The sequence below is a fragment of the Podarcis tiliguerta genome (genome assembly GCF_965153285.1).
Source record: "Podarcis tiliguerta genome assembly, chromosome: 9".
Lineage (NCBI taxonomy): Eukaryota > Metazoa > Chordata > Lepidosauria > Squamata > Lacertidae > Podarcis > Podarcis tiliguerta.
Window position 1 is genome coordinate 70,997,528 of NC_139542.1, and position 21,483 is coordinate 71,019,010.

Genomic DNA, 21,483 nt, shown 5'->3' on the forward strand with positions numbered 1-21,483 from the left:
TGCAAGTAGATAAATAGGTACCGCTCTGGTGGGAAGGTAAACAGTGTTTCTGTGCACTGCTCTGGTTTCGCCAGATCATGCTGGCTACATGATCCGGAAAAACTGACTGGACAAACGCCGGCTCCCTCGGCCAGTAAATCAAGATGAGCACCGCAACCCCAGAGTCATCTGCGACTGGACTTAACTGTCAGGGGTCCTTTACCTTTTTAATTTTCATTTGTGCATAAATCTTATGAAAATAAAAAAAACAGTGAGCACTGGAATCTTAGCTTATTTTTAAGGGAAGGGCCGCAGCGCACTGGTTAGAGCAACTGCTTTGCATGCAGAAGGTCCTGGGTTCATGGAATCAGAATGGTAGAGTTGGAAGGGACCCCAGGGTCATCTAGTCCAACCCCCTGCAATAGGGGTTCAGTAACCTCTTGTTCTATCTCTCCATGTCCTACGTTAACTTTACAAACTTCTATCGTGTCACCTTTTACTTGGCTTTTCTCCAAACGAAAATGTCCCAAATGCTGCAGCATTCCATCCCTTGGATTGTTTGGGTCTGCCCTTTTCTGAACTTTTTCCAACTCTACAGCATCCTTTTTGAGGTGAGGAGATAACAAATCGATGTGCTTTGACTGTGTGAACTCAAGCCCAGATGTTTCTGGTTTTTGTCTAAGACCAGCTTTTGGGGTTCCTGTTAAACCATCCCTTTCTTTGCCACCATGAGAACTGAAATAGAGTAGACCTATTGAAATTAACATGCAATTTCAATGGATCTGCTCTGATTAAGACTAGCACCGAGTGCAGTCCCTTCTTTCTTCAAGGATGGAAAGCACTACTAGGTCCCCCCAGAGTTCAGGATAGCAAGGCTTTCTGTGTCTGGATCACAACCGCAAGGTGCATTGTGCACAGCTCACGATTTGCTGCCCCTGCTATGCAGGCAGGTGTAAGATCCTGGCAAAGCACATGCAGTCTGTCAGTTCTCAGGCTGCTCCCAGGATTCCAATGCAGCAGAAACCGCCTGTGGATCCCACTTCAGGTTTCTGGCCTATAAAGGCTGTGAACAGGTGAGCAATGCCTGGAAGCGATTTCCTGATCGCTGGACAAGTCACTGGATATTTTATGGCAGCTGCTACTCTTGAACTGCGAACCTGCTGAGTCTTAGCTGCGCTCCAAGAGCTGTGGGGTCCGGAAACGTCCTTCGTCTTAACTAAAGTTTCTTGGCTTTAAATTCATTTATGGGTTGGCAAGTGAAGCCTGCCTGTTGCATCTGGGAGTTCTTTGGAAGGTCGTCAAGAGAAGATGTCAACCATCTCTTTATTAAGTCATCTGCCGCCACCGCCACTCTGGCCAGCTTTGGGACCTTGTCTTTCTAAATTTGCATCGCCGCAGACCTCAGATGCATGTAGAGAAAAACATTGCAATGTGCATATTTTTGTATATAGAATGGCCTCAAAGGCATGAACATTTTGTTGCCAAGTAGCATTAAGGACCAGGCTGCATGTGGATATCATTAAGGATATCATTTATCATTCCACGTGCCTTTGGAAAAAACTTTTATGCGTAGCAGCTGTTTGCTCACATGGTTATTGGGACATCAGGGGGTGGGAGGGATTTCGCCCTTTCCTCCCATGCTACAGTCCCAGCAGACATTCACACCCACCCACAGCTCAGAACTGCTGCTCATCCCAGGTGAGAAACTTCCATCAGCACCAGCCTTATATATATAATCTCCACTTGGTGCTAGCAGTTGACTACAAGGCACCAACCCAGTTAAAGGGAGAGGGAGGGAAAGATCAGCCCCCGGGTCATCACTCATTGGTTCTTGCCATGCTGACCACTGTGATGCAACATGGAGTCCTGCCTGCCATAACCTCCCTGCTCCTCCACAAGAACCTTGGCTGGGTGTGCAAGACCACCCTCTCCCCGCCGTTACCTGCAGGGTGAGCAATGTGCTCTCACTTCACCTTAGAGCTGTGGTAGGATATTGGAGATTTCTAAGCATGCTTTAGTCGAGATTCCTGCATTGCAGGGGGTTTCACTAGATGACTCCCAGGATCCACCACAACTCTACAATACTATGGCAGTTGAAGATACCAATGCAGATGCAAAGTCAAAGCACTCTGCACATGCACAGATACTCAGGGGCTGTCCTCTCCCCCCGCAGAAGTTAATGTAGGGGCTGGGTGGGTTGAGGAAAATACTGAATTGCACTTTGCAGCAAGAAAAGGTTGGTTGGAAATTGCTTATTGTTGCCTTGGGTAAGGCAAAAAGTGATTAACAAATTTTAATAATAATAGTTATAATACTAATGGGCACATTTGCTTATCTTGCATTGTGTCATGCAAGGCGCTGCTCGAGCCCTGCTGCTCTCTTTCTGATCTGGCTCAGCCCAGCCTTGTTCCACAGCTTCTGAGAGTGCACCGGGCATTTCCTGTACCTTTCAAGCCTCTTTTAGCAATCACAGGGACTAGGAGCTTGATTTCGAAGGATGCCAGTGTTTCTGCAATCGGCACCAAATGTCAGAATGTAAACTTTGCCCAAGACACAGGTAACGTGACATGGTGTTGGGCAGATGTCTTGGACATCCCTGACCACATGAGGGAATTGTGGTACAGTCACACCCTGGGTTGAAGTAGCTTCAGGTTGAGCGTTTTCGGGTTGCGCTCCGCGGCGACCCGGAAGTAACAGAACGCGTTACTTCTGGGTTTTGCCGCTCGCGCGTGTGCAGAAACTCAAAAAGACATCACGCGTATGCGCGGAAGTGGCAAATCGTGACACATGCAGATGTGGGTTGCGTTTGCTTCAGGATGCGAACTGGGCTCCGGAACAGATCCCGTTCACATCCAGAGGTACCACTGTACAACAATCTCCAGAGGACACCTTGTTGAATATCTCAGGTCTATGAACCTGAGGCACATGTCAACAAGAGAAACACGAACAGCGGTGATGTCACTTTTGTCAAAAAATTTATAGAAGTTGCACCGAAACATTTCCTCTAAAATTCTGCATCTTCTCTCCTGCACAGAGATGGTAAGTTCAAATGCATTAACATTATTTGGTTACCATTCAGTTCCTACAGGTCTAACTTTTTACATACATGTCCAAGTTTGTACATCGTACATACTGTGTGCCCAAAAGGACAGCAGCTGATGCAGACTTATGTCTGCACACGACAACTGAGCAGCACGTAGCCCAGCCGATTGTGCTCAAAACTGTCAAGGAAGAGTCCAGCCTGGCAAAACTCAGCCACTGGCCATAAGTACCACCTTGTATTACCACCACAGCCACCACCTCAGAGGTTGCAGGCAGGGTGAAGGCAAAGCCATCTGCTGGCTTCCCCATTCCTTAAAAAGGTAAAGGGACCCCTGACCATTAGGTCCCGTCACGGACGACTCTGGGGTTGCGGCGCTCATCTCGCTTTATTGGCCGAGGGAGCCAGTGTACAGCTTCCGAGTCATGTGGCCAGTGTAACTAAGCCGCTTCTGGTGAACTAGAGCAGCGCACGGAAATGCCATTTACCTTCCCGCCGGAGCGGTACCTACCGTATTTATCTACTTGCACTTTGTGCTTTCAAACTGCTAGGTTGGCAGGAGCGGGGACTGAGCAACGGGAGCTCACCCCGTCGAAACGCTAGGCTCTGTGGTTTAACCCAAAGCACCACCTGCGTCCCTCTCCATTCCTTAGGCACAGGTAAAAAGGCTCCATCGGGAAGAAGGTGGCTCCACTGCGCCTAAGGGAAGCTGGGCCGGTTTGATGTGTCTAAAAATACGGATGCAGCTTCTTAGTGGGAACCATCTGTGGAAGGTAACAAAAGGAATCTGTGGGAGGTAACTTTGCAGAAGTGTCGTGTAAATGCACTCTCTTGCAAGGTATTTAATTCTTCGTTTAGAAAACCGAAATCAGATAATTCTTATCGTTTACATTCACAACTGCGTTGAGGCCATTCACACGTTCGCGGGGAAGCTGGGGGGGGGGGTTCATGGCCATTCAGATGGGGGAACGTTCTGGCCCGGGATCCATGTCGCCAAGGAAAACACGCGCCACCCTGCAGCCGCCAGCAACTCAAGGGGCGGGTGGGTCCTGTGAAGCGCCCGCTGCCCTCGTCCCATTTTGAGCAGAGCCCGTGAAGGGCAGCGGTGCAGAGGGAAGGCTCTTCGGGTCATAGACTCACAGGGCTGCAGAGTTGGGAGGGACCCAAAGGTCATCTAGTCCAACCCACGCAATGCAGGAACCAGGGCCCTTTCGCCCCGAGCAGGGCTCCTAAAGGAGCCCCAGGGCCCAGAACCCCAGTTCCAAGGCGCGCCACGCCGCCGAGGAGAGCCGCGCCCGCACTCCACGGCTCCTCCGAGGGCTCCAGCCGGGCGCCCGCGGGCGCTCCTCGCCCTCGTGCCCGTCGTGCTGCTCTTACTCCTCTCCGCCGAGGCCCGGGCCGGGCCCGAAGCAGAGCCGGCCCACGTTGGCCTGGATCGCTCGGCGCCGTCGCAGCCGAGGTCCTGCCTGCCCGCGTGGCGCTCCAGGGCCGGCCAGCTCCGACTCAGGTTTAGCCGCGCCAGCGCCGCGGTGCACTGGCTTGGGCAAACCGGGCCGCCGCTCCTCCCGCCCAGGCCGGGCTCCTCCCCGGCCTCGGCTGGCTGGCTGGCAGGCCGCCTGGGACTAGCTGTAGGTGGAGCCGCGGGCCGGCTTGCCGCGCTCGGCAGCGCCTCCCAGCACGGCTCTCCGGCGCCCGGGCTGGCGAAGGGATGCTCAGCGGTGGCGGCGGCCAGCTCGGGGCGCGTCTCCAGAGGGCTTCCCGCCGCCCTCTGAGCCCCCTCGTCGGTTCCGGCGCGCCCGGAGGGAGCCCCGCTTGACGTTCCCCCGTCTGCTGCAGCTGCTTTGTGCTGCCGCGGGGTCGCTTTCTTGCAGGGCTCCTCGGGGCCTTCGCCCGGCCGGCTTGCTCCTTCATTAGCTGCAGTTCAGTTTAGTTCCGTGGGCCGGGGCTCGGAGCCGGTTGCAAGTCTCCGGGCGCTCCCCGCTCTCTCCCTGGAGGCTTGGAGGAGCTGCTTCGGCACGAACAGAGCGGAGGGACGCGGGTTGGGGGCTCCTTCCCATTCATCTTCCTTGCAGGCTCTTTGTTCCCCGCTCCATCACCCCTTCCCCTCCTCTTTCCCGGCCGGCCTCTCCGCCTCGCCCCCCTGCAGCTTCCAAGCGGAGAGCGGAGCTGGAGAGAGAAAGAGACACTGTTTTATTTGTTGTCCGACTCTTCGTGACCCCATGGACCAGAGCACGCCAGGCACTCCTGTCCTCCACTGCCTCCCGCAGTTTGGTCAAACTCATGCTGGTAGCTTCAAGAACACCATCCAACCATCTCATCCTCTGTCGTCCCCTTCTCCTTGTGCCTTCCATCTTTCCCAACATCAGGGTCTTTTCCAGGGAGTCTTCTCTTCTCATGAGGTGGCCAAAGTCTTGGAGCCTCAGCTTCAGGATCTGTCCTTCCAGTGAGCACTCAGGGCTGATTTCCTTAAGAATGGATGCGTTTGATCTTCTTGCAGTCCATGGGACTCTCAAGAGTCTCCTCCAGCACCAGAATTCAAAAGCATCCATTCTTCAGTGACCAGCCTTCTTTATGGTCCAGCTCTCACTTCCATACATCACAACTGGGAAAACCATAGCTTTAACTATACGGACCTTTGTTGGCAACACTGTTTTATAGGGTCCCCTTATACATTGGCAAGGCGAGCATCACCCCCACGCTTAGATGGTGCACTCTTCCATCCAAACTGGAATAGCCACCTGTCTGAATAGAGAGATTATAAGCACTGCATTAAGTTCCCGAAATCTCGTGGCATGGGATAGGGAACAGAGTGGGCTGGTGGAGGAGGCAGGGAGACCAAGAGTAGGTGGTGCCAGAGAGCCAAGGGCAGGCAGAGCCCCCTAATCCTAGTTTGCCCCCCCCCCTTCCTGCTGAGTTGTGCGAGGGCAGCACTGAGACTAAGGAGGAAGAGGCAGCTGACAAGGGGTTGGCTTATAGAATTACAGAGTTGGAAGGGACCCAAGGGTCATCTAGTCTAACCCCCTGCAATGCAGGAATGACGCCAAAGCATCCCTGAGAAATGGCCTTCCAACCACTTAAAAACCTCCAGTGTCCTCTGCCTTAGGAGGGAGCCCCTTCCACTGGGTTGTAGGCAAGTAGCAGCTGGCCAAGGGCAGAGCAAGCTGGTGGGGCAGGGCTCCATTTGCTCCAATGAACCAACCTCTGCTGGTGAAGGAGAGTTACTGATGTAGGATGGCGCCTCGTACCAAGTCAAGCCAGTGGTCCCTCTGACTCAGTGATGTCTGCGCCGTGGGAAGTCAACAGAGTGAACTCCAGATGCTGCTGGACTACAGTTCCTATCAGCCATCAGGGACAATGGGAGCTGTAGTCCATTGACGTCTGGACAGCACCACTTTGGCCTACACAGACCGGCAGCGATGGCGCTCCAGGTTTCGGAGTGTCTTTTCCCCAGCACTACCTGGATTTGCTGCCAGGGTAACTTCTGCAGGCAAAGCAGGTTCTCTCCCAATGCAGGTGCCTCGGAACCTGCAGCCAGCTCTAAAACTGTCTGGTTGTTGTTGTTGTTTAGTCGTTCAGTCGTGTCCGACTCTTCGTGACCCCATGGACCAGAGCACGCCAGGTACTCCTGTCTTCCACTGCCACCCGCAGTTTGGTCAGATTCATGTTTGTAGCTTCGAGAACACTGTCCCACCATCTCGTCCTCTGTCGTCCCCTTCTCCTTGTGCCCTCCATCTTTCCCAACATCAGGGTCTTTTCCAGGGAGTCTTCTCTTATCATGAGGTGGCCAAAGTCTTGGAGCCTCAGCTTCAGGATCTGTCCTTCCCGTGAGCACTCAGGGCTGATTTCCTTAAGAATGGAGAGGTTTGATCTTCTTGAGGTCCATTGGACTCTCAAGAGTCTCCTCCAGCACCAAAATTCAAAAGTGTCAATTCTTCGGCAATCAGCCTTCTTTATGGTCCAGCTCTCACTTCCATACATCACTAAAACTGTCTGGAGTTCTTTGATAAATCAAAGTGCTGGACCGGCTTTCAGTCAGAGCCAGAGAGAAGGGAAATGAAACTGTAGGTCCAGAAAATCCCACTGTCCCCCGAAAAGAAAATGGTGAATCTGCACAAAACTTGGCTTCCAGCTATAGCCCCCCACCCCACAGTACCTGGTTCCTATGCTGGGAAGTGAATTAGATTGTGCTGAAATGTTGCAGGAAGTCATGGGCATAGCCAATGGGGACAGGGAGCAGCTGCCCCCCCCATCAAGTAAATAAAAAAATAATACTTAACTAACTGACCAATCGTGTTGCAGATAGCTCAGTCCCCCCCCAACATAAATACTGGCTACGCCCATGCAAGTAGTCCCTTTTGTGATCAGCTTTGCATGTCCAAAGGCACATGACACTCAATAGTTGTTTCTGTTGAGAACTCATGATAAACGTCTCCCCCCAAGTCAAGTCTAGGCAGTGGTGCAGTTTGGTCATCTTAGACTCTGGACTTCATGGTGTTATCAGAATGGGGGTGGGGCTCCTTTGACGGGATTGTGTGTTACTTCACGTCAAAATGTGGCAAGACAGCCCTGCGGCATCATGCGCACACATAGAGCCACAGCAGGCCTATGCTGCCTGCGAAGCCCAGCCACACCAAGAGGTGAGGCCAGATTCCAGATGACCTGGAAAAGCTGTGCTGGACGGTTAATTGGTATGCAGTATAGGCCATCGAGGGATGTGGGCGGCGCTGTGGGTTAAACCACAGAGCCTAGGACTTGCCAATCAGAAGGTCGGCGGTTCGAATCCCCGCAACGGGGTGAGCTCCTGTTGCTCGGTCCCAGCTCCTGCCCACCTAGAAGTTTGAAAGCACATCAAAGTGCAAGTAGATAAATAGGTACCGCTCCGGCGGGAAGATAAACGGCGTTTCCATGCGCTGCTCTGGTTCACCAGAAGCTGCTTAGTCATGCTGGCCACATGACCCAGAAGCTGTACGCCGGCTCCCTCGGCCAATAAAGCGAGATGAGCACTGCAACCCCAGAGTCGGTCACGACTGGACCTAATGGTCAGGGGTCCCTTTACCTTTACCTTTATAGGCCATCAAATAAGCTACTTTGCTGCCCTGTTGCCACATGGTAGCTGTGTTTATGTGCTCTATCTGGTGAGTTCTTTGCCATTGTCCAGCCTGTGTCATTGCATAGAGGTCCCTAGGACACCAGGCTTCAGGAGAGATTGTGTCTATAGTCCTCCACATCTAACCATTCCGCTGTGAGATGAAACCCTCCGCAGGATCCAGGTGATCTGCCCAGAGCATCCAGGAACCCATCAAGATCAGTAGGCTTCTGGGGGCAGGCCATCTTAATCAGTCCCCCCACCCCTGCAGAGGGCAATGGCTGCTGTGAGTCCAAACTTCACCAGAATGTCCCACTGTGGCAACGGAGTCACAGACAAATACCCCACATCCCATTTCCAGACTGCTACTCTCCACATTTGGAGCAAAAGTCAAGTCAAGGGTATGTCCTGATCTGGGCATCAGGCCAATGAAAACCTGAAACAGTCTTGTAGCCTGGGTTGGTGCTGCACTAAGCATTCCGTGGGACAAAGGTGGATAAGATCCAGCCCACCCATCTCTCCCACCCATGACGTGGCAATAAGTGCCAAGTCAGAATCCTCACCCACAATTATATCATGAATGACTGTGGTCATATTATATGCTGGGCTGGCATTTTGCCCCACTACCAAGGTATAGGGCACAGCAGTAGAGCAGCTGAGGGACTGTGGGGAGTTGGATATAGGCACCAGATGCAAGCACCTGTTACCCTGTCTGTTGCTCCTCTGCCCTCCCCATCCCCGTACCTCTCCTCTCCATTACTGAGATACAGGATGCCACTGCCTCAGTATCCAGGCCATGTTGCTAAAGACTCCCAACTATTCAGAACAGATCAACCATGTAGGTTGAGCTATAAGAGAAGGCTAAATTCAAATGATGGCAGTGCATGGGCATGTGTGCTTGCTTATAAATAAAATACCTGCCCTAAACTACTACTTTAAATCCAGAACTTCGTGTAGAAGACATCTTGGAGAAAAACTGCTTTAAACCAATAGTGGGTCTCTTCCACTGTAAGAGAAACCTTTGCTCAGTTTGGCAGATCAAGTGCACTTTAGCAGTGCCTTTTTCCTGCGTTGTGATGGACTCAAACTTTCCACCCACCCGTGGGTCTCCGCCTCCATTCCTGAAGCCAATTGGAGAGCAGATTGTGCACCCACATGACAAAAACACAGCTCCTTTTCATACTTACATGAGTGACAGTCTGGTTCATTTTGGAGGTGTTTTATCACAAAGGGAAAACGAACCAGCCAGCTAGTGGAGCACCCCATCAGACTGGCTGGGTTCAAATTCTTTGGACGCAATCCTGCATTTCTTATTGTAGAGGGTTTTTTGGGGGGTGGGAAGATAATGGGATTATTCTCCTTAAGCTACATAAGATGATGCATCCTTACAATGCATAATCCCTTGAGATTATTTTTTGTTGTTCTTGTTACATAACCCTTTGATCTAAGAATAATAAAATAGATGATGAGAGATTAAGTCTTTGTGAAAGCTGTCCTCTCTTTAGGGTTTTTTTGAATCGAGGGTGGGGGCTCACAGTCTTTGGTGCCACTTTATTTCCTTCCTCCAGTTACATTCAGCCAAGAGATCTGACGCTTTGAGGGCCGTTCCCTGGCAAATCTGGCCATGGTGTGTACCCAGTGGTGGAAAGGCTAACAGGAACTTCAACAGGCAGCCAGTTCTGCGATTGCAGTGCTCTGTCTGGCAGCTTGGTTGGAAGCTGATTCATGTGGTCCATCTGGCCATGTATTGTGGGCTCATGCTGTGTGCCTCATGGCTTAAGAGCCCTGCTGGGCCAGACCAAGAGCTCATGTAGTCCAACTTCTTGCTGTGGCCAAGCAGATGCCTGCAAGCTGGACACAAGCAGAGCAGCAACTCTCCCCGCTCACTTTCTTCAGCAACTGATATTTCAAGGAGCACCACCTCTAGTGCTGCCATCGTAGTCAAATGAGAGCGTTCCGATTAATTTTCCTGGACCCCTTTTAACAACATCACAGAAGACAAGGCTTTATCCATGGCTTCCACCAGCCACCATGGCTGTTCTACCTCCACGGTTTGCCTTTAAACACCAGTTGCTGGGAACCACAAGTTCTGGGAACCACAAGTTCTGGGAACCACAAGTACTGGGAACCACTCAAGTCCTGCATGCAAGCTTCCTCTTGAGGCATCTACTTGGCCACTGTGAGGACAGGATGCAGAACCAGACGGGCCTTTACACTGATCCAACAGGGCTCTTTGTACACTTTTATGTTCACGGCAAAAGTCTTGCAATCAGTCAGACTGCTACCTTCTGCCTGCAAAAGTTTTCCTCCCTTGTGGAGTTGATAGCTGGACCCAAAGCATTAATCTGAACACTACACTGATGTTCCATAAACCACCCTCTAGTCCCATCTCATCCTAGGAGCTTTTTATTTCTTAACTCCAAAAAGAATGCAGGTGGTATAACGCAACAGACCATCAGTGACAGGGAGATCTTCAACTCCCTCTTTGCTCCGACGATGCCCTTTTGGGATTTTAAAATAAAAATACTCTCCTTCTTCTGACTCTCCTGGGCTCTGGCAAGTAGAAAAGTCAGCTCTGCCCCCTGTGATGTGGCTGGCTTCTGTCCGAGTGAATCCTAGTCATTGTGCACTGGGGCCTGAATTTTTGTTTTTGTTATTTTTTTAAAGCTTGCAAAATGTCACTGCACATACTGAAGCGCATGACGTGTCTTTTGCAGCAGCTGAGTGAGCATTCCACATCCAGCACTTGCCCTCGCAGTGTGGAATCAGCCTGGGTTTCAGGCACCCAGGCCCCACACAGGGAAGGGGCTAGTCAGTACAGTGTCCCTACCAAAATAAAGCAAGAGACCCAGGATTTCTTCTTATCCTTCACGGAGCTCAGAGCAGCATTTCTCCATTTCATCCTCACAGAAACCCTGTGGGACTTCATGACCCTTCCCCAAGTTCAGTGGTAGAGCATCTGTTCTGCATGCGGAAAGTCCCAGTTTACAATCCCTGGCATTTCCAGATAGGAGACCCCTGGCTGCAATCCTGGACAGCTGCTGCCAGCTGGTGTTGGCAATGCTGAGGTACTATTCATTCATTCATTTATTCATTCATTCCTTGCCATTCAACTTAAAGTCCCAGTTTGATGGTCTAATGGTCTGATGCTGTATAAGCCAGCTTCCTATGTTCCTATGACTGACCTAAAATGGCACAGGGAGCTTTATGGCTGAAGTAATAATAATAATAATAATAATAACAATAATAATAATATATTTGTACCCCGCGCATCTGGCTGGGTTTCCCCAGCCACTCTGGGCGGCTTCCAACAAAGATTAACAATACATCAAAATGTCACACATTAAAAACTTCCCTGAACAGGGCTGCCTTCAGGTGTTTTCTAAATGTCAGGTAGTTGTTTATCTCTTTGACATCTGATGGGAGGGCTTTCTACAGGGTGGGCGTCAACTACCGAAAAGGCCCTCTGTCTGGTTCCCTGTAGCTTTGCTTTTCGCAGTGAGGGAACCGCCAGAAGGCCCTCGGCGCTGGACCTCAGTGTCTGGGCCGAACGATGGGGGTGGAGACGCTCCTTCAGGTATACTGGGCCGAGGCCGTTTAGGGCTTTAAAGGTCAACACCAACACTTTGAATTGGGCTCGGAAACATTTGAACCTGTTTGTTCCCGGGCAAAATTTGGCACTGCAACCATCGAACGCACGCAAACACCAGGCTCTCTCATAACACTAGTTAGCTACAACCCCAAAATTTTCACAAAAGTCACTTAATTCAAATTGATTGTACCTAGGATTGCCCTTTGATTCAGGGACTCTTAGCAGATGAAACTGTACGGTTTTAACTGGTGGAAAGAAAGACATGCGTACACCCTGCAGGCAAACCAGGATATCATATAACTACCCTGCAAACAAACCAGGGTCAATACAGACAGGACCAGTGGCCTAGCGTGGGTTGTCAGCACCCGGGGCAAGGCAAGTAATTTGCACCCCCTAACCTGTGGATTTGCGCCCCCTAACCCTAACCCCCAGATGTTGCGCCTGGTGCGGCCGGGCCCCCCTGCACCCCCCACGCTACGCCACTGGACAGGACTGATCATAAGCACAGGATAAAGCTCTGTGTAAGCAAATCAGGATGGATGCTGAATATTTTTGAAATATAGAAATAAAAACTTACAACTTTTTTTTTTTAAAGTATGGGTGCTGAATAAAAACAGGAGGAGCCCAGAGCATGGCCAAGTGTCAGAGGAAGACCAGAGAGTTCCAGATTGAAATCCCTGCTCAGCCATGAAGCTCACTGGGTCACCTCTTGGGCCAGTTGCCTGACCTACCTTACAGGGTTGTGGTGAGGATAAGCGTGGGGGTAGATTCAGGGGAGGACCATGCACACAGCTCAGAGCCGTGAAGTTATGCAAGTCATAACTAAAATAAATAAATAAGAAAACAGTCAAGGCGGCCAAAAGCAAGAATCCTGAAGAGTTGGGGTTTTCCACTGAGAGCCAGTGTGGTGTAGTGGTTAAGAGCGGTGGACTCGTAATCTGGGGAACCGGGTTCGCGTCTCCGCTCCTCCACATGCAGCTGCTGGGTGACCTTGGGCCAGTCACACTTCCCTGAAGTCTCTCAGCCCCACTCACCTCACAGAGTGTTTGTTGTGGGGGAGGAAGGGAAAGGAGATTGTTAGCCGCTTTGAGACTCCTTAGGGTAGTGGTATAGCGGGATATCAAATCCAAACTCTTCTTCTTCTTCCTTTTACACCCAAAGGCCCTCAATGAGGCAGGCATATGGACCTCTCAAGGAAAGGTGATCCACGATCTATTTTGGGTGGGGAACCTCTGGCCAATCCCCATCCCTGGCCACAGCCTGCCAAATTTGGTCCATGGGTATATCACATCCACCTGCCCTATGTGTATAATATCAGGTGTGGTGCAGTCAGAAAGCGCTTGTTGTCCTGGAATTTGTTACTAGCTCTGCACAAGGTGCTTGGGGAGATGAACAGATCCCAGATTTGGAGCATGAGATACTCAGGTCTTTCTCTGCATCTGCCATTTGAACTCAGGGCCACAGCAGGTCAGGAAGCACACTTGCCACTGCCGGCTTTTCAAGGAAGTCCAACTCATCTCACCCCAGATCCAGCAATATTTGGCATCTCACCGACTTGGTTAATCCCAAATAATCCAAAAGGTTTTGTGGCCTGTATGAGCAGAACAGCTGTGGAGACAGCGATGGCTCTGGGCCAACATACAGGGCGTGAGACTTTTTCTCTCCCGGATCGAATCAGATGGGGAACCTAGCATGCAGTGACTCAACAGTCAGAACTATTTTTTTTTTAATAAATATTTTATTAGATTTTGCATAGAAAATGAAACAACAAAAAATAAACAACACAAAAGAAATAAGAAATACATTAAAACACAAACACAAAACAGCAAAAAGTATCAAAAAAGAAGAACAAAAATGAATACAATTTTATCCTCATTATATTCCTTGCATTAACTTGTTTCTCCGACCTCCCCAGACCTCCCTTCTCTGTATTCCAAATCATATCTTCGGACAACAAATCCCTTCCCTCTTTCTTAATTAGTTATTGTCTTAGTTTTGGTGTCTTAATAAAACTTAATTTTCTTGTATCTTAAAATATTGGGTCTTTTTTAGTTTTTAAATTTTTTACTAATAACCTTTTACATTCAATCAGATGTCATCAAACATTCATTATCTTATAATGTTTCTGTAGATAATCTTTAAACTTCTTCCAATCTTCTTTCACCGTCTCTTCTCCCTGGTCTCTGATTCTGCCGGTCATTTCCGCCAATTCCATGTAGTCCATTACTTTCATCTGCCATTCTTCCAGAGTGGGTAGTTCTTGTGTCTTCCAACAGTCAGAACTATAATTTCTCCCCTAGAGATTTGTAAGACTCTTTTTTCATCTTTTCCCTGAGTGGTGAGCAGTGGCGTAGCGTGGGTTGTCAGCACCCGGGACAAGGCAAGTAATTTGCGCCCCCCCCCCCCGCTGCACTGTCCCTCCCCCAGATAGTCCCTCGCTCTCTCTCCGCACTGCACCGCACGCCTGGCACCCTCCCCTCCACAGTGGGCGGCGACCCGGCGGCTTGGATTGGATTCGCACAGCCAGCACTGCAGTGAGAGAGAGTGAGTGAGCCAGGTAGGGGCAGAGATCTGCGAGTGCGAACGCGCCCCCCAGATGTTGCGCCCGGTGCGGCCGGCCCCCCTGCACCCCCCACGCTACCCCACTGGTGGTGAGTGAGATGGCTCAGCTGTGCTCGGCTGTGCAAGGCACAGAGCTGTGTAGAATAATGTGAGATCACATAGCTCACCTGGGAAATTCTGCTTGGGGTATCACACCCTACAGAATGCCACAGGGTGGCAACCAAAAAACTGGCACTTCCTGTGCTTGCCACTGTGCTGTGAATGCCCCCTCTTCCCTACACGAAACAGAAACCATCAGTAGATCTAGATGACTAGCAAAGATGTAATTTTCTGCCCAGGCTTTCCTTGGACCCTGATCCTTAAGATTGGTCCCAGCAGGGGTGTCTTACCCATAGGTGCTAGGGGTGTGGGGCACCCAGGCGCTGGGCTCTCAGGGGCGCCAGGCCAAGAGTCTGGGGCCCAAGAGTTGAGTCTGGGGAACAGCCCGCCCGTCAGTTGGAGCGCCATGGTGGGCTCTTCTGCTGCAGGCGGCTCTGCGCCGCGAGTTCGGGGGCAACCGAGCCAGCAAGACACTGAGGTGGGCGGCTGGCTCCGCCCTCCTGCGTGCCTGGGACTGGGCAACCAGGGTGGGCCACCGGGCAGATCTTTGCACCCCAGCACCACATATGCTTAATACAGCCCTGGGTCCCTGCTTTGATTTGTGTGAATGCCTTGGGTGCCTGTTTTTATTTGTTTTTATACATTTTCATGCTACTGTTCGAATGTTACTTTCTTGTTTTAATGACTTTGCTTACTGTTTTTATGTTGTGAATGACTTACGAGATTTCTAAACTATTGAACAGTTTGTAAATGTTTTAAATAAATAAACTGTGGGCTAACCAGCCTCATATAAACAACATACTTAAGTCAAATTAATGCACGAAGGGGTTAAGACCACAGAGTAAGTTGTCTTACCAGGCTTAGCACACCTTGGGAGGGAATAGGTTATCAAGGCTTTGTTCCTCTAGTCTACCTGAGAGGCTCAGTGTTTAATGAGGTCTGAGCTGGTTGCTCCAAACTGAGACCGCATGGCTCTTACAAGCCATTCTTTTGTTCCTATATCAATAATTTGGGAATTTTCACCACTGTAACTAAGCCAAGTTTTTCTGCCTCAGTTTTCTGTCTGATGTATGGGAAAACTCATGAATCTGACCTTTAAAGAGTTTGTAAGTAAACCATTTTTAACTTAACAAACATGTAGTCTTTTCTACGCTAAGGGAAGGGGGAAGTTTTGGAACTCACAAAGACATATTTTAAAGGTCTAATAGCCTATATCTTCATATATTTTGTAGTTTTAAATCTCTACTGGGATTCTCTCCTCAAAGAGTACTTGCACCAAACTTGGATCTTGGCATCCAGGGAATTCTTTCTTTAAACAAAAATACAAAAAAAGCAACCAAACACCTATTTTCCCTTGCCACCAACATAAATAAGGTGCTACAGCACATCTAGCTTAGAGAAGGGAATTTCAGCAGGTGCAATTTAAGAAGAGCTATCCTGCAAAGTCACCTCCGTTCTTATCCCTCTGGATTATGAAGACTTTTTGAGCTGGAGTATTATTTAGGGGTTCTTGCTGCTGCTATTGATATTTTCCTTTGTGTCTTTGCTTTAGATCTTATTATGATTTATGTGAAAATTGTTCAACTTGGTTGTGTATTTTTGCAGTTTTATTTCTTGTTTATGGCTACTTTTGTTAAGTTGTAGTTACCGTATTTATGTGAACCTAATGCAACATCAAATCTAATGCACACCCCGATTTTCGCGATGTAAGTTGGCCCCCATTTTTTTAAAATTTACATTCAAGTAAAAGCAGTATTCCTCACCCCCTTTTGTAAGGCATCTTGAGCATGGTTTGAACTGTGGGAAAGCGGCATATAAATAAAATTATGTATGTATGTAGCAGCAATCTGGAGTCTGTGTCCACTCCCTTTTGCTTTTGGGGCTTAGTTCATGTTGCAATGCTGATTTCCAAAGCCCTCAGCAACCGAGGCCTCCAGCATTTCTGTGCTACAGCTGTGTCACATTTGGCCCCTTAGAGACTGGCTTCTGGAGATGCTCTCTCAGGGATGTGCACAGCTGAGTCAAAAAAATAATAGAACTGTAGAGGCGGAAGGGACTCTGAGGGTCATCTAGTCCAACCCCCTGCCATGCAGGAATCTCAACTAGAGCATCCAAGACAGATGGCCATCCACCCTCTGATTAAAAACCTCCCAGGAAGGAGAGCTTAACTCTGCACACGTTCCAGCTTGACAGTTGGTATGAACTTAGGATGCATTCACACGAAAGCTCATACCAATACAGTGGTACCTCACAAGACGAATGCCTCGCAAGACGAAAAACTCGCAAGACGAAAGAGTTTTTCGTTTTCTGAGTTGCTTCGCAAGACAGATTTCCCTATGGGCTTGCTTCGCAAGACGAAAACGTCTTGCGCCTTTTTTTTTTTAAACCGCCAATGCATTCCTATGAGAAACCGTCAATACACAGTGGTGCTTCGCAAGACGAAAAAAATCACAAGACGAAAAAACTCGCAGAACGAATTAATTTCGTCTTGCGAGGCACCACTGTAACAAACTTAGTTGGTCTCTAAGGTGCTACTGAAAGGATTTTTAAAATTTTGTTTTGACTACAGCAGACCAACACGGCTACCTACCTGTAACCACAGCTTGTCAATATCCTCCTTAAATTGTGGTGCACAGAACTGGACACAGTACAGGTGCGGTCTGGCCAAGACAGGGAGTGGCTGCCCTCAAGCTCTGCAAGACTCAACTGAGCATCTTCTGTAACAGGCGTGTGATTTAAATTCAAGCTAGTTTTGGGTGACAAGGGAGCAGGAAGAATGGGGAAGGGCAGGGGGGCAAATGAGTGCCCTGGCAAGCTTTTGTGGCAGAGGTGAGCAGTGGCATAGCGTGGGGGGTGCAGGGGGGCCGGTCGCACTGGGCGCAACATCGGGGGGGGCACTCGCACTCGCAGCTCTCTGCCCCTACCTGGCTCACTCACTCTCTCTCACTGCAGTGCTGGCTGTGCGAATCCGGTCCGAGCCACCGGGTCGCCGCCCACTGTGGAGGGGAGGGTGCCAGGCGTGCGGTGCGGTGCGGAGAGAGAGTGAGGGACTATCTGGGGGAGGGACAGTGCAGCGGGGGGGGGGCTCAAATTACTTGCCTTGCCCCGGGTGCTGACAACCCACGCTACGCCACTGGAGGTGAGTCTTACACTGAGTCAAGGACCAGCATGATCTTAACCAGGCCTTTCGCATCTACTCGTTTTGTTGAGTGGAGGGGGCTCAGATCCTGCCCTCCAAGCTGCAGTGTTGGTTGACATCTCCAGGGTGAGTCAATGCCTGCCCTAGAAAAAAGGGCACTGCAAAAGCCGTCGTGTGGCTGCCCTCTCACACAGTCTTGCTGCAAGCTGTGCATTAGGGAGGCCTGGGCAGGAAGGGACACATCCTCACGCTACAGGAAGCATCTGATCATCTTGCCTGGCCTGAAAGGGCTCAGATTAGATTATAGACGTTCCTGTGTGCAGCAGATTATTGCTCCAGACAGAATAAAATGCACTGTTTCCTTTTCTCACAACTGGAGGTCATATCGGCTCCTAAAATAAACCAGGGAAACATCACATGGTCTCATCAGAGATGAGGTTTCAGAGCTAGTTGTGAAAAGGGAAAAGGGAGAGAAACAGCCACGGTGCGGGGAACACAACTGTAGAGGAAAAACAAAAAGGCTGGAAAGAAGAGAAGAATAATTATTTTTTATTTGGGGTGGTTGCAGAAAAACACTCCAGGGGCATGTATATAGGCTTGCTTTCATCAATAGACCAAGCCAGTGTGATGTAGTGGTTAAGAGCGGTAGACTCATAATCTGGGGAACCGGGTTCGATTCCCCGCTCCTCCACATGCAGCTGCTGGGTGACCTTGGGCCAGTCACACTTCTCTGAAGTCTCTCAGCCCCACTCACCTCACAGAGTGTTTGTTGTGGGGGAGGAAGAGAAAGGAGAATGTTAGCCGCTTTGAGACTCCTTTGGGTAGTGATAAAGTGGGATATGAAATCCAAACTCTTCCTCTTCTTGCCGAAGAGCAGCTCCCATCAGCCCCGGCCGCATGGTCTTCTTCTCCAGAAGACCTACCACCTGTCAAAGCAATCATCCTGACTGCTCAGTGGTCCACAAATTTCTGAAGAATTGCCACCAATGAAGTGGGGATGGGCTCTGTGAGGTCTATTAGCAGCACTCTTTCCTTACGAATGAAGCATTTGGCACTGGAATTAGCTATTGTGTGGAGGGAGGCCCACCTTTTAGCCTGGAGAGCACCATCACTCAGCTGTTGCTCTTGCAACCTGCCTTGTTTTTTGGGATGCTGCTGAAGACACTTTAAATGGCCAGCTGAAGCCATGACCTTAACCTGAGAACTGGTTGGGCAGGTTTCACAGCCTCTTCTGTGAGATTCTATCCCCTTACTGGCTAAAGGATCACAAGCCTGGAAGGGATCCAATGATATCATGCTGATGGACACCTGCCCCTCACCCAGGCTCATAATATACCTTTAAAGTGTGGGAGATTTGCATTCAAAGCTGACAATGCTAGTGACTACATGAAGGGAAGAAGCAAATCCTATTTCCCATTCTTCTCTGTCTTTATGCTGCAAGCAACAGAGGTGGACATGTCTCAGCTTAGCTCCTGTGCCCAAGGCTGCTTTGCTGTATTTCTAAGAATATTTTTACCTACACTATTTTATTGCTGTTGCATAAGAAAATGCAAGTCTGAGACCTAGAAACTGTAAGTAAAACATTTTAAACTTACTTTGCAGGCTGTGGCCTATTTTATTGAAAAATAAAGGGGTCAGCAGCTTCACACAGCCAAATGCATTACAGAAGGCTTAATAGCCTAATCATTAATCATTAAATAGCTTCATTAATCTGTCTAATGATACTCTGCTATTGTGGCTTTCTGTGTGCTAGACTTGTGCTTTTAAAAACAGGCTCAAACTGTTTTTTCATGTCCAGCCACACAGGTGGATCTCTAGAGCATTAAACATAAATAATATAGCCTTATAATTGGCAAAACTGTGGTAATATTGGGTAAATATTGGGAAATTAATTTTAATTTTTAAAAAAAAAACAACAACAAAAATAACATACCCTCTTACCCATCATAAAGTGCTGTAATAACCAAACCACATCTGAATCCAAACCTCACCATCAAACAGACAGGGATCAGAGGGGCATGCTGTGCTGTCAGTGAGTCCCACTTATCAAGGTGCCACAAAGGAGTGCTTTTTGTTGATTGTTCCTTTGCAGGCATGTCTTTGCCTGCCCCACACCTAATGTCACATATGATCCAAGGAAAGGGTGAGGAAGCTTTGGCATCTTACAGAACCATAGAATTGTACAGTTGGAAGGGACCCCAGGGTCATCTAGTCCAACCCCCTGCCATGCAGGAATCTCAACTAAAGCATCCATGACAGATGGCCATCCAACCACTGCTTAAAAAACTTCTGATGAAGTAGAGTCCACAACCTTCCGAGGGAGACCGTTCCACTGTCAAACAGATGTTACTGTCAGAAAGTTTTTCCTGATGTCAGAATCTCCTTTCTTGTAACTTGAAGCCGTTGGTTTGAGTCCTCCCCTCCAGAGCAGGAGAAAGCAAGCTTGCTTTATCTTCCATGTGACAGGCCTTGAGATATTTGAAGATGGCTATGATATTTCCTCTGTCTCCTCTTTTCCAGGCTAAACATACCCAGCGCATTCAACAATTCCTCATAAGGCTCAATTTCCAGACCCTTGATCATCTTGGTTGCCCTTCTCTGCACAAGTTCCAGCTTGTCATCATCCTTCTTAAATTGTGGTGCCCAGAACTGGACACAGTACTCCAGGTGTGGTCTGACTATGGCACAAGAGAGCGCTACTTTTACTTCCCTTGATCTGGAGACTAGACTTACGTTGATGCAGTCTAGAATAGCGTTAGCCTTTTTGCTGTTGACTCATGTTCAGCTTGTGGTCCACCAAGACCCCTAGATCCTTTTCACATGTGCTGCTAGTAAGCCAGGTGTTGCCCATCTTATATTTGTGCATCTGGTTCTTCCTGCCTGAGTGCAGAACTTACATTTGTCACTATTGAAATTCATTTTGTTAGCTTGTGCCCAGTTCTCCAATCTGTTACGGTCACTTCAAATTTTGATTCTGTCTTCTGTGGCATCAGCTACCCCTCCCAGTTTTGTGTCATCTGCTAATTTGATGAGCATTCTCTCAATTCCTTCATCCAGGTCATTAAAAAAGATGTTGAACAGTAATGGGCCCAGGACAGAACCCTGCGACACCCCACTTGTCACTTTTTTCCAGGATGACAGGGAACCATTAATGAACACTCTTTGTGTTTGGTCGGTCAACCAGCTACAAATCCACCTACCAGTTAGCTCATCTAGCCCACATTTTACCAGCTTCCTCACAAGAATGTCATGGGGGCCTTTGTAAAAATCCTTCTTGAAATCAAGATACACTATGTCCACAGCATTCCCCTGGTCCACCAAGCTTGTAAATCCATCAAAAAAAGAAATGAGATTCATCAGACATCACTTGTTTTTGAGAAACCTCTGCTGGGTCTTGGTAATCACAGCATCATTTTCTAAATGCTCACAGAACAATTGTTGAATTTTCTATTCTAGGACCTTTCCTGGTATCGATGTCAAGCTCAGCGTTGAGTAGTTACCCGTGTCTTCTTTTCCCCCCTTTTTGAAGAAGGTGACAACATTTGCCTGCTTCCAGTCTGCAAGGACACCGCCTGTTCTCCAAGAATTCTTAAAGATTATCATCAGAGGCTCTGAGATTACACCCACAAGCTCCTTTAGTACCCTTGGGTGCAGCTCATCAGGCCCTGGAGATTTGAATTCATTTAAAGTAGCCTGGTGTTCCCTTACCACCTCTTTGCCTATCTTGGGCTGCAGCTCCCTCCTAACATCATTTATTCTGTCATCACCAGGTAGGGTGTTGTTTTCCATTTGGGTGAAGACAGAGACAAAGTAGGTGTTGAATAGTTCTGCCTTCTCTCTGTCACCCAATAGCATTTATTTGTATTCTCCATGCAGAGGACCTACCACTTGCTTGTTCTTCCCCTTACTTCAGACATAGCTGAAGAACTACAGAGCTCATTAGCCGCAGCAAGCAGGGTCAAGGGCTAGGGATGGTGGGAGTTGCA